The following is an 11,468-nucleotide window of genomic DNA, read 5'->3' as shown; positions in this document are numbered from 1 at the left end:
GTAGCTAATTCTCACCAATCTCCAAGATTTTTGGCTGGGGGCCTCTGGGGGGAGGTATCACAGTTAACTACCATAAAAAACCCTATTGTACACAACTAAATTAGCTATTCCTAATACAGTTGTCAGTTTGCAGCTACAGTTCTCTATCAGACACCACATCACAGGTCCAAATAGAGCATGGCACAATGCCTGAGGGAATAGACTTAAAACTTTAAATACCCCTAGTTCATGATTGTTATAACACAGACATAAAGTAGGCATAGTGGAACATGGAAGAACTTTTTGTGTCATCTCGGGGAGGTAATAATAATAATTCATCCCTCTGAAACCATATGATATATTAAGATATTATTGAGATGGCATTTCGAATGTCCTATAAAAAAGCCGAAATGGTAAAAATTTTGGAGATTTGATTGTATAGATTATAAAAATGTATTAGCAGATACACATTATCAGACTTCTTTCTTCAGTAACCTATGTGAGCTAATTTGTGTAGTTTTTGGATATCTTAGCAAGGCAAAGTTATTTGGAAGGATTTGAATAAAAAAATTACCCATCTGGTGACAAATTTTATGCAAGGAGAAAACAGTCAAGGTCTCTTGTGTTTACGTATTCCTTTTATCAAGTTAGGATGGGATTTCTGAGCTATGGCTGAATAAGTTTAGATATAAATGAAAAGATTTTCACCTTTGCAACTGTATGTTGAGTTTCCTGGGATTTTCAGATGATGAGAAAGCCAATATGGAACAGGTGACTGCAATTCAAGGAAATCATTATATGTCACTTATGAAAGTTGCACACTTATCCAGTAGTTGAAGAGATTCATGTAGAAGAACTTAAGAAAATATATGTTGTCAAGGAAAGGTAATTTTGAGGATATATTCAGATGACCATTACATCTAGAAAAAGCATGTACTTTAATAATATTTTAACATAAATGATGTGGAAAGGGCACAAGCTTTGAAGTAACTGAATAATGATTTCAAAAGTTGAACTCTGCTACAAATTAGGTATGACTTTGGGAAGCTACTGAATGTCACTGTCTCTACTGAAGGACTGACTGACTATAGGTGTAAGTATGGATATACTTAGAGATGTAGATATAGATATATATCTAGGTATAGTGCTTAGCACAATCTAGCAGACAAATGTAACTCAGTATACATTTATTTCCTTTGTGTTTTTTTGCATGAAATAAAAAATTAATGAAGAGTTTTATTTTTTTTCTGATTAATCCCAAATGGCCATCATTAGAAACATTATTTTATAAAGAGAGATCAGTTCTCTTCCTTCATCAGAGCGCATGCAGGAAATCAAAATCTTATATGAAGGCTATCAGTTCTTTTCCTTTAAAGCTTATAGCAAGGTGACAGGTTGAAAGAGTAATTAGTAACGGAATTTAGGAATTAATTGGAAGATGATATATGTGGAAGACTAATTTTATAACTATAGAGACGTAAGGCAACATTCCTAATATCTTTGGTGTCTACACTAAGACAGTCGATTGCCTTGAATCCAATAAGAGATTGTGTTTTCCAAAGATGGCTGGAACAGTATCTCATCCCATAAAGTGTTGTTACATAGTGAACTTGACCTCACATCAAGAGGTGGGGTGTATGTCTTCTCTAGTTGGGTAAAGTGATTTGTTAATTGATTGTTACAATAGATTGGGGCTGCAGTGAGGCTGTGTGACTTCTCAAACTAAGCAAGAAAAAGCCATAAAGTGTCTTCATTGCTTGTTGCAAGACTTGAGCCACCAAGTAAGAAGTCAGACTATATGAGACTGCCAAACTGGAGGGGCTATTTGAGGTGTTCTGCTCAACAGCCAGATCTGAGCTTCCAGCTGGTACCTAGCTAATATGAATTGTCTACCATGTGAGTGAGTCATCTTGAGTTGATTACAGCCCCAGCTAACATCTCATTATATTCATGGGACAGACCCCAAGTGAGAACCACCTCGCTTTAGGCTGCTAAGTTTTGGGGCTATTTTTTAATATAAATATAGTAAGTATAACAAATTCTTAATTAGAATTTGAATAAAGCAAGGATATTAAAAACATTTTGTCAAATATTCAGGAGATTTAGTTAATATGGCCACAGTTTATAAAATCCTTTTGAGACATTAAAGGAAGTGGGCACAATAAGTCTATGATCTGAGCTGGGTGGACGAAAGTGATCTGATGGAATGAGTGATACACAGAATCCAAAAGTTACACTTTATTAAAGATAAATGAAATTGGACTGTCATATAAAGTCAAAGCTTTGCAGAACATATATTTTACCCTTGCAACAGTTACTCATTATATTGTTTTAGTTCTGGCAATTAGTGGGTTTATTTATCACTGTCTTAGGTTAAGTATCATATACTTTTCTTGCTGAAAGACTTTGTCCATTCCCTCTGTTTCACCAAGGACTCTGATGAATATGGCAAGATAATTTGTAGAGATAATCATTTATGTTTGGTTCCTATAGCTATAAGACTCAGAAAAGAATAAATGATCCCTCCAGCCTCATTCCAAGAAGACAGGCCTGCTTTCTGTTTTTACGGTGCCAGGGTTGGAAGCAGAAATGCCAAGAACTTAACTCAGGATCTGAACCTCACCTGTCTTTGAGTGGTGTGTGTGTGTGTGTGTGTGTGTGTGTGTGTGTGTGTTAGAGGGTGTGTGTGTGTGTTTAAGTAGATGGTAATGGATATAGGCCCACCTGAAGTGGAAAAGGGGACTTTAGAGAGTTTCTACTGAAACAGAGAAGAGAGGGGTTTTCCCTGGCCCTGATGGTCCAAAGTAGAATAAAACATGCTTTCTTTCCTCAAGAAGCCTTTTGGGTCCCAGAAACTGCAGTCATAGAAGTCAGTGACTGTTAAGTATGAGAAGTGGAATAGGAGTGGAAATGGAAGTGTAGGAGTGGAAAGGCTGTTGGAAATTGGCATCTCTAGAAGCTCCCATAGCCACCATGTGATAGGGACAGCTTGAGGGCAGAGCAGCCTCGGGCCACACACTTTCTCTGTCAGACTTTTGGACATGTCACTCCACTGTCTGGTAGTCTGAAGCACTCTTGACTTCGGTTTCCTGATAGTAATCTGTTTACTTTCCTTCTGCTTTTGAAGTGTAGAGAATTCTTGATTATTTCTTGAAACTTAAGGCTTTTATTAGGACATATCCCAGTATTGACTTCAGCTTGTTCATTTGATACCACTTTATATTATGTTGATTATCAATTTTGCTCTATGTAATTCAGGTGTTTTCTTCATGTGTTTTAAGGTTTGATTTCAGTGGTATAATATCCATTCTATATTCTCTTAAATTATTGCTGTTCTCCATATTTTTCTTGAATCTTGATCTTCTGTCTTATAAATGGCATATTTATATGTCATTCTATCCTTTCCTTGTATTAAAGATTTTTTTTTCTCAATGGAGCCAGGTTAATGTTTCTCCATTTTCCTCTGTTACCTTGCAAGCTCCCCTCTCCCATCCTCAAGGTAGGACTTATCGATTGTATTTCCTGAGACATCTTTTCCTCAGAACTCAGTAAGAAGAAGTTATCTTCTTCTTAAATGGAAGAAAAGAATCTGTGCTATGTGTGCCCTGGAAACAATTATTTTTTCCAGTCCCTGTTTCAGTATTATTTTCCAATTAGATGAATGAATTCTAGTTTCTTCATTAGGAGTCTCACTGGTGTTCCTTATGGTTGGTTAATTCTGAAGCTAGAGATAAACACTAATCTTAATTGAAAGTATTTAGCCTAATTGCTTTTTACCCTTAAGCAAGCCCGTAGTTCTCCTTTGTTCTTTCCTTCAACAAATACATATTGAGTACTTACTATATGTCAGGCACCGTGCCAGACACCGAGAGGATGCAAACATGAATGACAGACTCATTACACTCGTGTGATGATTTGTCTAATGTAGGAAACAGTCATATTATAAAAATATAAGCCAAATTATAAAATATAAGGAACTATGGAAGTCCCAGCAATTTTTGGTGGTGGCTAATCAGAGGAAAATGCTTCTCAGAGTTGAAGCCAGAGATGGCCTTAAAGGATGAGGGGGAGAGGGGCCTGGGCAGCACAGTTGGTAGAGCCGCCGACTTTTGGTTTCGGCTCAGGTCATGATCTCAGGGTCCTCGGATCGAGCCTCATGTCGGGCTCCTTCTATAAAAGACAGGCATGGAAGGAAGTTAAGAGGCTGGTGAGCAGGCTTAACTCCCTTCCTTAATTGTCATTAAGGTGACAAATGAACGTTAGGTCAGATTTATATCTGGAGAGGAAACTGAAAGCCTTGTTGTCCAATATTTTAGAAATATCAACAGTTAACTATTGAGCCCTTCCAGTTAAACTTGGCAGATTAACCATCCTTGTGCCTCAGTTCTACCTCTAAAAATTTCATTAAAATAATCAGTGAAGAATAGTGGATGAAAGAATTTTTTTTAAGTTAGACAACAAGCTGATGGAGGAAATTTAATGGTCTTAGCAGACTAGAAAAATAGGATTCCAAATGCCTACAAGAAATGGAGTACCTCTAAGAATTGATCTGATTTGCCTTACAGAATGCTTAGAACATGGGGTGAGGTATGGTTGGCAACATGATTGGTTGAAAATCTGTATACCAATAGATTGAACTTCCCTGGTCCTTTAAACTTTCTGAGCAGTCAGGAAACCACCCCACCCACATCTGTCATAGGTAATAATACGCTTAGTCTGGAGAAACTGAGCCAAGCTGCTTCTGGGTCCAGAGACAACAGGCACAGGATAAGGTGGGGAGCTAAACACAGTAGGAGCTAAACATAGTAGGATGCAAAAATCTGCATACTGAAATGCAAGACCAGCAGGCTGCTTCTCCTGCCTAGCTCCTAGAATTCTAGACAGCCAGGTTTATACTCTCCACCCACCAACACACACCAGTGCACTTCTTCCAGTTAGCTTCTCACTTATACAAATGAAAGGAAAGCCAAGAATCACTAGACAGTTAAAACAGTTTAGAAGAGACAAAAACAGGGAAAGAAAACTTACACGAAAACAGAGACCATCAGTGGAACAGAAGAAATAAAACAAAGTGTAGTTAATATCATCAAGGATATGAGAAAAGATATCTGCCAATGAAACAAAAATGGGGTCCTATAAAAAAAATCAGAGAACAGTTTTTAACTTCAGATATTAAAAATATGATGAACCAAAAGGGGTTTGCTTCAGCCTCTGCTGATGGCATAGCATGGCCCCCGAGGGGCTAGGAGACCTGCAGCCCCAGAGTCTGCAGGAGAAGATGCGGCCAGCAGGAGGGTAGGCATGGGCAGAGGCATGAGGCTGAGGCGGAGATGTCAGCGCCAGTGGAGAGTTGGATGCCTGTTGGGGGCACTGCTAGACTGGTGGATACCTGAACCAGGGTGGAGTCCATCAGGCTCCTCTGTGCTCAGCCATCTCAAGGCCAGAGGCTGCATCTCCTATCTAGTGAAGGACCTGGGGGCATAGGTCTTGGCAGTCTGGAGTGAGTCCAGCTATCTGAGCTGTTGAAAGTCTACCTGGAATAAGAACAGAAATCCCAACCACAAGAAAAAAGGGCCGAGCCTGAGGAAAGTTACCCTTGAGAATGATAACATTTTGTGCTGAAGACAGGAAAACGTCAAGATCTACGGGATTTAACCAACATTTTGGGGGGAACTTGCACATAAACTTTTATCCTAGCTGCCAGTATTTTGGACAGATCCTTCATTTTTTATGAAGGTGAACCTAAAATTTGCCTCACATTGGAGTCTGTTGTTTTTGCTGGCTTGCCAGAATAGTTGAAGAAGGATGCATTTCCCACTCATGAAGTAATCCAGATTAGTCAATGTAAATGCACTGCTTCTGACAGAAAATGAAGGGAAAATACAATTTTGGAAAAAAAATTCAGAACTATGAAATGGAACACAGTGCTGTCTTAAAATTTTTCTACTTATATAAGGCTGTTGTACTTCATATTTCAGAAAGGAAAGAAATATTGAGGCTTGGTAAACTGGAAGCTCAGCTGAAAGCTTGCAGTTTTCAACTAGTCTTTTCAAAAGCAAAGCCATCTGCATTAGCTTTGTGCCTTCTCAATCTGGAAGTACAAACATAATTCATTAAATTATCACAGGTTCTCCTGCTTGTGATAAAGCACTTGAAGATTAATGACACTGAGTTCTTTCATTGGAGAGAGGTAATTTCAAATGTCTAGCTGACTATTTTCTCTCGAATGTTATAAGAAGTTGGTTTGGATTGTTTCTAGGTGCAGAGCCCAGACCGCCAACACAGCAACTGTGGTGTTCCTGAGTTGTAAATGATACCAGCAGACAGTGCTTTGATGAAAGTGAGGACTCTGAAGAGGTGAATTCTAAAGAATGAGGTCTCAGCAGCTCTCTCTCCATTGCAGTGATCAAAGATGCACTGTCTTTTTCAACTTGAAAGTGGCACAGTCTCTGAGCTTCCCATTTTAGAACTCTAATTGTACTGTGTCAGAATTTTAAGTATGTGGTTTATAAGCAATAAATGGAGGACTGGGTAATATTTCATCTAGCTCCCATTGAGGCAGGAATACATAGACTAGAGCACCTGTTGTCTATAATTACTCAGACCAGATCTGGTCTGTTTTAATATTCTAAGCTATCAAATGGGTTAGGACCTCTCAAATGATTGAGAATAACTTAAATATAGGCACTTTGTTTTTCACTTTAAATAAAAATGATCTTGAGCTATTTGTTAATATGATAATAAATTTTGTGAGAAAGGATGTAGGAAGTTGAAGGAGAGAACATTTGTTTTCTTGATTGAAGTATGAAGTAGGAGGCTGAAATCTACTGAAATAAAAAGAGTCCTGTCTGAGGGGAGAAGAGGTTTGATGGGAGCATGTGCTGAATGGGTTTTGAGGGGAAGCTGGAGGGAACTGAGTAGGACAAGTAAGATTACTGACATGAGGCTGAGGTCCTAGCTAAGGTTGGAAACCATGAATTCATAGTCATGCAAGATCAAAGAACTACGGGCTTTTTCTCTAGTATTTTCAACTTCCAAAATGCAGAAACAGAAAAGAGTAGCTCTTACTGCTCAAGGATTTGGGTTTAGCAGGTGGCTTGTGATGTCGAACTTCAGATGAAAGACCTCGTCAGTGAGAAATGAAGTAGACTAGGTTGAAACTGATAAATTCAAAGACAATGGGAGAACTGGGACTGGAGGGTTTGTTGTGATTCTTGTGCATATCTGGTGGGAAGGATAGGATGAGAGAGGTGAAAAACCAAGAATTTGTTTACAATATATGGAATGCAGAACTTTGAGGTTTCGAGTGACCTCTTAAAGGCATGTCCCTTGGAAAAGGGCTACAGTGCAGAGGAGGAAAGGGTAAGGTGATAGAGGTCTGGGGAGTTTGAAATTAGAATGTGATTTTTTTGTTGTTTATATAAACACCGAAATCTCCCAGAATTGTGGTAGAAGTCTGGTAGAAAAAGACTGAGCCATGTCTGAAAGTCCACATTGAATAAAGTGAGCTTAACAAGCATGATATGAGATAAATAGTCTTAAATGAAGATCAAATTTTATAGGCAGATGGAAAAGTAGAGGTCAGGAAGTAGAATTAGGGAATGAGGGGGGAATGTCACCTCTACAATCTCTCAATATATACATGTACGTTCCCCTGGACAGGAGGAAAAGAAATAGCTTCAAGAAAGAGGCTTATGGGAATACTGAAAGTCATAATTAATCAAAGCCTATCTTCCAGTAGCATCAATTTTCAATGGTTGGTAAACAATTTCATACATCTTAGATTCATACAAACTCAGATACAATTGACGTAGGAAGCAAAATTTATGCACATGCTAATGATAACACAGCAAATGTGAAAGAAAATTTACACTTCTGAAATGCTGCTTTGGGCTAGTCCTCTGGCTCCTTTGGAAGACTGTCTTTCCACTGTCATCTGTGTGGGAAAACTTTGAAGAGGTCCTGGGAGAAAGCTTAGGGACACAGAACAGTTCATTATCCATTGGAAAGAGTCTTGCATGACAATGGATAAGGTGGGGGGAGGGGGTTGGGTTGTTCAATAGAGAAAAAGGTCAGGAAGAGAATTCTGAAAACAGTACAAGTCAGGTGCCCTGGCAAAGAAAGGAGGAGGACGTGTGGGATGTTGAAGACTTTCAGTGATTGAAACAGGAATGAAGAGTGTTCATAAGCGATCACCCTCAGATATTTCCTATTCTAAATTTTGCACACATCATTTTTGTGCAGGCAGTACTGTACTCTGCCTGTCTCAGGGAAGCAGTCAGGATCACGTGTGAGGAGATTTTCAGCAAGAGCTCTTGTTCTGGTAGATTCTGGGCTTTTCCATGGTGCTGGAAGCAGTGACAAGTTGTTGGTCCCCTCGTCGTAACCCTCCCGGTAGCTTATAATTAATTCAAACAGTGACAAGATAGTCTTACCTTATGGCTCTGTAACTCTTTCTTCCAGGTCAGAGACAACCAATGAAGACCCCAAAACGGGAGTTTACTTTTTCTCTATTTGGTTTCCATGATGCTTGTCTTTTCGACCTTTTGACAACAGCAAATACGTGTGAACTGCTGAACAGCACTGGGCACCTCAGCACACTTGACTTTTAAGTCCCCAAATGTTTTGGTCTTCCACTCACAGTGTCTTAGATCCTGGTTCTTTTGTTAGAACTATTTATTTTTTATCAACAATTACAGTAACACTGGTTTTCCCCCCACCTAGGGCTTTTCTCCCTCAGGGAGATCTCTAAAAATGCATCCGAGGAAAGACATAGCCCAGAATCCTTGAAGCTCGTTTCCTCTGTTGCCAAAATGATTCTGTTATTTTGAAATTATACAGCACTTTTTACCCAGAAAGCTTTGTGAAAAAATACTTCCTTCTTCAAATGTTATTGGATATTGAATTACAGTCCCTGCTTTCCCTGTCAGTGAAAGTGATCACATTATCTTCAGATAAACTAATATCATGATTTATTAATGATCATGTAGCAGTAATTTGGCCTGCTATGGCCATGAATGGTGAAATAAAAGAAACTTTTTATGAGAAATTCTGGAATTTAAAGAATTATATTTTTGGTGTAGCCTGAAAGACCTGTAGTCATTTCCGGAAGAAACTGAACACAAGCCAGTTGGAAAAGACTGAGTTTGGAGGAATTGAAAAAGGAATTTTTCTAAAAAGACAGGCAGTGGCCTCAGGAAAGGAGGTTTGCTAAAGGCTCTGGGTACGGGCAGATGATAATAGGAATTGCCAAATTGGGTTTTTGAGGATATCAAGATGAGGCTTAACCTGGCAATTATTGAGTTTAAATCCAGCAGGAAAGGACAGAATAACACCCGGCGCTGTTCTCAGTGGTTTGCTAGTGTGGGCGGGGATGGGAAGGGGGCGGTAATAACAAAGTAATACTAACCCTAGGATGAACTGTTTAATTTTTACTTTTAAGAGATACTGTTCTCTCCTAGGTACAATAAAGCCTGTGTATCTACTAAACAAGATCTGAATTTATTCAGTCATTTAAGCATCAAATATTTACTGAATTTTTAAAAAGATGGATTAAATTGTCTTAGGAAATTTCACAACTGTTTTGAGAGGGGATGGGAGTTTGTGGTGGATACTTAAAGATGATGTGACTTAGTTTGAAAAAGAACATTTGTGACATAAGAACTAGGATAACGGTACAGGTAAGATGCTAAACCAAGATGACTTGGTTTGAGTACATGCAAGATACCTGGTGGGGAACCCTAGAAGGGTTTGGAAGGAAAAGGATTTTGTAGGGGATTGGTCCTAAATTATGAAATATGGAGAAAAGCAAAAAAAGGGGGGTGATATTTGAATTGATATGGATTGAATTTTGTGGTGGGTAGAATAATGGGTCCACAAACATGTTCAAATCCTAATCCTCAGAACCTGTGAATGTTCATGGCAAGGAGAAATTAGGGTCGAGGATCTAATCAGCTGTTCCAGGAAATTATTCTGGATTATCCAGGTGGGTTCAGTATATGCATAAGGGTCATCGAGGAAGAGGGAGACAGACAAAAAAGAGAACCAGAGAAATGGCACCATAAAAAAGACACCAACCACTGTGGGCTTTGAAGATGGAAAGGGACCATAAACCTAGGAATGTGGGCACCCTCTAGAAGACAGGAAAGGAAGGGAGGAGAGGAGAGGAGAGGAGAGGAGAGGAGAGGAGAGGAGAGGAGAGGAGAAGAGAGGAGAGGAGGGAAAGGAAAGAAAAAAGGAAGGACGGAAGGAAGGAAGGAAGGATTGATTTTTCCCTAGAATAAGTAAGGAATGCAGCCTCACTGACACCTTGATTTTAGCCCAGTGAGACCCATTTCAGACTTCTGTCCTCCAGATCCATAAGATAATAAATTTATATTGTTTTAAGCCAGTTAGTAGTGATTTGTTACAATAGCAATAAGAAACTAATATGGATTTATGGGGAATTGATATCAATGTCCAGATGAAAAAAATAGATTTGGATTTGCAAACTGACAAGATGAAGAAACCATGAGAATAGAGGATTAATCTAAAGAGTATTTTAGGCAAAAATAGAATGGTTTAGTTTTGGTGATTTTGAGGTTTAGGGGTAGATTAAAATTAAAAAAAAATAATGGAGCAATCAGAGAAGTGGAAGGGTTATCAACACAGGACAGGGATAAATTCTAAGAGAGTTTGTGGTATGTAATTAGAGTTCAGTAAACATCTGCTGAATGAATAAAACAGAAATATCTTAGAAACTAGACAAAGACTAAGATGGAGGTGGTTAAAAGTGGCCTTGCTAGTCAAGAGTGGTAAAACTGCTCCTATCCATTATTATATCTTCGGGAACTGACTAGGTTATTATATATTCCAAAAACACAGATTGGAGTTTAGGTCCTGAAAAGTATCATCTGACAGTCATACACATGAATGCTTGTTTCACTATGGCCTCACCCATGCTGAATGTTACAATTTGAGGAGGATCTCAAGGACACTGATTAAACTGAGGTGTATTTCTTGGTACATTATCAGTCAATGTCTGATAAATATTCATTTTTATAATTTTATGTCCTTCATCTCCCTATATGGTCCCATTCTCATATGCTTTTTGTCTACTTTGTGCTTGCTTTATATCCTTCCAATCCACACCCTCCATAAATTTCTTATGGGTGTCAGTGTAAAATATATAGTACTATTTCGCATAATGCATACATATTTGTATATATGTATGAATTGCATAAGTCTCATATAAATATCAGATTCATATATAACTACATGTGTTGCATTGTATTTCTTACTATTTTCACTCAAACTATATAGAACTGGAAATTTTATTTTGATAAATATTGGAATTATCCTTTTCAGTACCCCCCGCCAAGTTATCGAGTCTTCTGTTGACTGATATCTGGAATGCTTTCAACCTTTTACTACTATTGTACTTCAGTGAGCACTTTTATCGATGCCTTTTTGTGTACCTGAGCAAGGATTTCCCTAGAATTTTTTTTCTG

The 11,468-nt window shown here is 38.5% G+C and overlaps 1 pseudogene; it reads left to right on the top strand.

Annotated features, from left to right (window-relative positions):
• Positions 1 to 5,309: 5,309 nt before the first annotated feature.
• Positions 5,310 to 6,446, top strand: LOC118535318 (cyclin-G2 pseudogene; annotated as a pseudogene).
• Positions 6,447 to 11,468: the final 5,022 nt, after the last annotated feature.

The sequence above is a fragment of the Halichoerus grypus genome, chromosome 6 (assembly GCF_964656455.1).
Source record: "Halichoerus grypus chromosome 6, mHalGry1.hap1.1, whole genome shotgun sequence".
NCBI lineage: Eukaryota > Metazoa > Chordata > Mammalia > Carnivora > Phocidae > Halichoerus > Halichoerus grypus.
Note: the sequence above shows the minus strand (reverse complement) of the source record. Positions and strands in the feature narration are given on the sequence as shown.